The sequence below is a fragment of the Apodemus sylvaticus genome, chromosome 5 (assembly GCF_947179515.1).
Source record: "Apodemus sylvaticus chromosome 5, mApoSyl1.1, whole genome shotgun sequence".
Taxonomy (NCBI): Eukaryota; Metazoa; Chordata; class Mammalia; order Rodentia; family Muridae; genus Apodemus; species Apodemus sylvaticus.
In genome coordinates, this window is record NC_067476.1 from 2,450,087 (window position 1) to 2,455,830 (window position 5,744).

The 5,744-nt window shown below is 38.1% G+C and overlaps 1 pseudogene; it reads right to left on the minus strand.

The window, feature by feature from the left end:
- Window positions 1–3,971: 3,971 nt before the first annotated feature.
- On the minus strand, window positions 3,972–4,560 carry LOC127686454 (acyl-protein thioesterase 1-like; annotated as a pseudogene).
- Between the last annotated feature and the right edge of the window lie 1,184 nt (window positions 4,561–5,744).

A 5,744-nucleotide genomic window follows, 5' to 3' on the forward strand; every position in this document is an offset into this window, starting at 1 on the left:
ATCAGCTGTAGGAGTTCTCTGGCAGAGATTTTTGGGTCACTTAAGTATGCTATCATATCATCTGCAAATAATGATAGTTTGACTTCTTCCTTTCCAATTTGTATCCCTTTGATCTCCTTATGTTTTCCAATTGCTCTAGCTAGGACATTAAGAACTATATTGAAAAGATAAGGAGAGAGGGGGCAGCCTTGTCTAGTCCCTGATTTTAGTGGGATTGCTTCGCGTTTTTCTCCATTTAGTTTGATGTTGGCTACCATTTTGCTGTATATTCTTTTTACTAAGTTTAGATATAGGCCTTGAATTCCTGTTCTTTTCAAGACTTTTAGCATGAAAGGATGCTGAATTTTTTCAAATGCTTTTTCAGCATGTAATGAAATGATCATGTGGTTTTTATCTTTGAGTTTGTTTATATAGTGGATAGCATTGATGGATTTCTGTATATTGAACCATCCCTGCATCCCTGGGATGAAGTCTACTTGATCTTGGTGGATGATCATTTTGATGTGTTCTTGGATTCGGTGGGCAAGAATTTTATTGAGTAATTTTGCATCAATATTCATAAGGGAAATTGGCCTGAAGTTCTCTTTCTTAGTGTGGTTTTGGAATCAGCATAATTGTGGCTTCATAGAAGGAGTTGGGTAGTGTTCCTTCTGTTTCTTTGAAGGTCTGATAGAATTCTGCACTAAAACTATCTGATTCTGTTCTTTTTTTTTTTTCAGAAGGCTTTCTATGGCGCCTTCTATTTCTTTAGGGGTTATGGGTCTGGTTAGATTATCTATTTGATCCTGATTTAATTTTGGTATTTGGCATCTGTCTAAGAAATTGTCCATTTCCTCCAGATTCTCCAGTTGTGTTGAGTACAGGCTTTTGTAGTAGGATCTTATGTATTTTTTGAATTTCCTCAGTTTCCGTTGTTATATCTCCCTTTTCATTTCTAATTTTGTTAATTTGGATACTGTCTCTGTGCCCTTTGGTTAGTCTGGCTAAGGGTTTATCTATCTTGTTGATTTTTTCAAAGAACCAGCTCCTGGTTTTGTTGATTCTTTGTATGCTTCTCTTCGTTTTTACTTGATTGATTTCAGCCCTGAGTTTGATAATTTCCTGTCTTCTCCTCCTAGGTAAATTAGCTTCTTTTTGTTCCAGGGCTTTCAGTTGTTCCATTGAGCTGCTAGTGTAGTCTCTCTCCAATTTCTTTTTGAAGGCACTCAAGCTATGAGTTTTCCTCTTAGCACTGCTTTCATTGTGCCCCATAGATTTGGGTATGTTGTGCCTTCATTTTCATTAAATTCTAAAAAAATCTTTGATTTCTTTCTTTATTTCTTCCTTGACCAAGGTATCATTGGGTAGAGTATTGTTCAGTTTCCATGTGTATGTGGGCTTTCTGTTGTTTTTATTGTTATTAAAGACGACTTTTACTCCATAGTGATCTGATAGAAGGCATGGGATTATTTCGATCTTCTTATATTTGTTGAGGTCTGTCTTGCCTTATTTCCTTGTACTAAGCTGAACTCCAAGTGAATCAAGGACCACCACATAAAACCTGACACACTGAAACTAATAGAAAAGAAACTGGGGAAGACCCTTGAGGACCTGGGCACTGGGGACAAGTTCCTGAACAGAACACCAATAACTTACGCTCTAAGATCAAGAATTGACAAATGGGGCCTCATAAAACTACAAGTTTCTGTAAGGCTAAGGACACTGTCAAAGGACAAAATGTCAACCAACAGGTTGGGAAAGGATTTTCACCAACCCTAAATCCAACAGAGGGCTAATATCTAATATATACAAAGAACTAAAGAAGGTAGAACCCAGAAAACCAAATAACCCTATAGAAAAGTGGGGTACAGAGCTAAACAAAGAATTTTCACATGAATAACTTTGGATGACTGAGAAGCACCTTAAGGAATGTTCAACATCATTAATCATTAGGGAAATTCAAATCAAACAACCCTAAGATTTCACCTCACACCAGTCAGAATGGCTAAGGTCAAAAAATCAGGAGACTGCACGTATTGGCGAAGATGTGGAGAAAGAGGAATACTCCTCCACTGCTGGTGGGATTGCAAGATGGTGCAACCACTTTAGAAATCAGTCTGGCGATTCCTCAGAAATCTGAGCAAGACACTTCCGGAGGACCCTGCTATGCCACTCCTGGATATATACCCAGAGGATTCCCTGGCATGCAATAAGGACACATGCTCCACTATGTTTATAGCAGCCCTATTTGTAGTAGCCAGAAGCTGGAAAGAACCCAGGTGTCCCTCAGTGGAGGAATGGATACAAAAAAATGGGGTATATTTACACAATGGAGTACTATTCAACCATTAGAAACAATGAATTCATGAAATTATTAGACAAATGGATGGAGCTGGAGAACATCATACTAAGTGAGGTAACCCAGTCTCAAAAGATCAGTCATGGTATGCACTCACTGATAAGTGGATATTAGCCTAGAAACTTTGAATACTCAAGACATAATCCACATATTGAATGATGTCCAAGAAGAATGGAGGAGTGGCCCCTGGTTCTGGAAAGACTCAGTGCAGCAGTATAGGGGAATACCAGAACAGGGAAGTGGAAAGGGGTAGATGGGGGAACAGGGGTAGGGAAGAGGGCTTATGGGACTTTCGGGGAGTGGGGAGCCAGAAAAGGGGAAATCATTTGAAATGCAAATAAAGAATATATCGAATAATAATAATAATAATAAACGATGCTTCTTCTTGGTTGATTGGAAAACATCAAGAAAAGCAACTATTCATAAATAACCATAATTTTTGCAACATATTCAACTGTGTGGTAACAGTTATAAATATGGGTTCTAACCAAATGATTATTATTTTAATGTTTGCACAAGAGACTCATTGTCAAAAGCTCCTTTACTGAAGATGAAAATATCAAATTAGTATGTTAGATAAAAATAAAACAAAAGTTTGACTGCTAATCTTGAATAATATTTGGTTTTAAGCATTACATGTACAGACAATGTTAAATTATTTTAAAACCAGTCACATGTATTTCTAAATATGCCCAGATATTATTTACCCTCGAAGTTTTTACAGAAAAATAAAACCACAGAATTATTACCAGGACTAAAGATTCTGATATCTCTACAGCCTAAACTTGGCCTAACAAACAGTTATTTGAAATATATAAGTTTAAATAATGTTTGGTTTCTTTTCACATTAACTATATTAGAAATACTGTATGTCTGTGTTTCAAAATGTCAAAATAATATATACTGATTTTTTTTGACAAAGAGGCAATATTAGTTTTCTATGGAAAATCAAAAATAATCTTCTTTTTTCTTGAGGAGAAAAATTACATAGATGAGGAGAAAAAGCCTAGTCCCCCAATAAAAGGGTCATTAATTGAAAGAAGCAGTATTACTTTTTGACAATTAAAAGCATTATTCCTACTATTAGGGATAATGTAATACCATCTGATTCTTAGGTATTACAGTCATGTCTATGTGAATACAAACATAAAAAAATAGAGTGACTAAACACTGTATAGTGACTAAACCATTGTGGAGTAAAACTATAGTCTAACTCACAGACCTAAGTAGTCACTTACATCTTAACAGCGTCTTTAGACCTGAACAAATTTTCAGACAGCATGCTAGTAATTTTCAAATGATGTAATAAAACTCTGCTTGTGTTATCTTATTTTGCTGGGTTAATTTGAGACAAAGAAGATAGTTGCTTACTACTTACTTACTAGTTTTACAGTTACTTACCTACTGTAAACCTAGTATATTCTGAAATGTAAAATACAAATATAGGCATAGAAACTTAAAAGGATTATGTAGTTCCCATGAGGATGACGTCATTTCGTCTTCATCATTGGTACGTATTTGTAAAACATTTTAACACTGCAAACACTAGAAGTTTTATCATCAGTCATGGGAAAAGGTTTTTACTCTACTCCTGTGATGCTGGTGAACTTCTACTCAAGGCTTCTTAGTGACATTAATCAATTGGAGGTAGGAACTTATCAATGAAGTACTTGACATCCATCATTACCTGCTGGCATGAGCTGTGCATCATGTCTTCATAGATTTAGAAGGTTACATTGACTGTACTTACCAATGCTTTTAGTCTTTCAACCAAACATTAGGGATGCTAGAGGATCACAATCTTCATGACACTGGAGAACAGAAATATCTCGATTAGCACTATTGATAGGTCCCTGAGAGAATGAAACCCGAAGTGGAAGCCAGCTACTGAGTGCAGTGACACCAGCCAGTTTCTGTTCAATTCCAGATATATTCTGCTGGGAATCTGGTGAAAGTCCAATGATATCAAACCAACAAGGGATAGCCATATTCATATCTAATATGACTGGCATAACATGCGCACATGGACAGATGCATTTGATATAGGAACTTTTGATGCCTGCAAAGGTTTCTGCCCATCTATGCCCAGTATCTCCTAATCCATGAAGGAAAATAACTGCAGCAGTGGCCTTCCAGGAAGTGGGCACAATGGTGGGCATGGAGCCAGACATGTTGCTGCATGTCCACCAGCTGGCAGACAGCAAGTTGGAAGTGGAAGGCATTTTTTCGTTGTTTTTTTTTTAATTTTTCATTCTATATATTCTTTATTTACATTTCAAATGATTTCCCTTTTCCTGGATCCCCCCTCCCCGAAAGTCCCATAAGCCCTCTTCCCTCCCCCTGTTCCCCAATCCACCCCTTCCCACTTCCCTCCCCTGGTATTCCCCTATACGGCTTACTGAGCCTTTCCAGGACCAGGGGCCTCTCCTTCCTTCTTCTTGGGCATCATTTGATATGCAAATTGTTTCTTGTGTATTCCAAGCTTCTGGATTAATATCTGCTTATCAGTGAGTGCATACCATGTGTGTTCTTTTGTGATTAGAGGGATGGATACAGAAAATGTAGTATATTTACACTATGGAATACTACTCAGCTATTAAAAACAATGAATTCATTTTTTTTCTTATTGTGCACTCAACTTTAACTCCATCTGCTCCTTATCCTGATCCTACCAGTCTTATCTCAACCTGCCTGCAGTCCACCCATAAAATTTATTCTATTTTCCTTCTTAGGGATATCTTCCCCTCCCTCTGTCATTTGCTCATTTGATATTTTATTTACTTACATTTCAAATGCTATCCCCTTTCTTGGTTTCTCCTCTTGAAACCCCTATCCCCCTCTCCCTGCTTCTGTGAGAATTCTCCCTTACCTACCCACCCACTCACTCCCACATGATGGCCCCCAACGTACCCCTACATTGGGGCATCTAGCCTTCACAGGATGAAGAGACTCTCCTCCCATTGATGCCAAAAAATGCCATCCTCTGCTACATATACAGGTGGACCCATGGGTCCCTCCATGTGTACTCTGGTTGGTGGTTTAGTATCTGAGAGCTCTGGATGGTCTGGTTGGTCGATATTGCTGTTCTTCCTATGAGGTTGTAAACCCCTTCAACTCCTTCTGTCCTTTCTCCAACTCCTCCATTGGGGTCCCTGTGTTCAATCCAATGGTTCTCTGTGAGTATCTGCTTCTGTATTTGTCATGCACTGGCAGAGCCTCTCAGGAGACTGCTATATCAGGCTACTGTCAGCAAGCACTTCTTGGCATTCGCAATAGTGTCTTGGTTTGGTGTCTGTATATGGGATGGATACCCAGGTAGAACAGTATTTGGATGGCCTTTGATTCATTCCTACAGACTTTGTCCCTATATTTCCTTTAGATAGGGGCAATTCTGGGTTGAAAAATT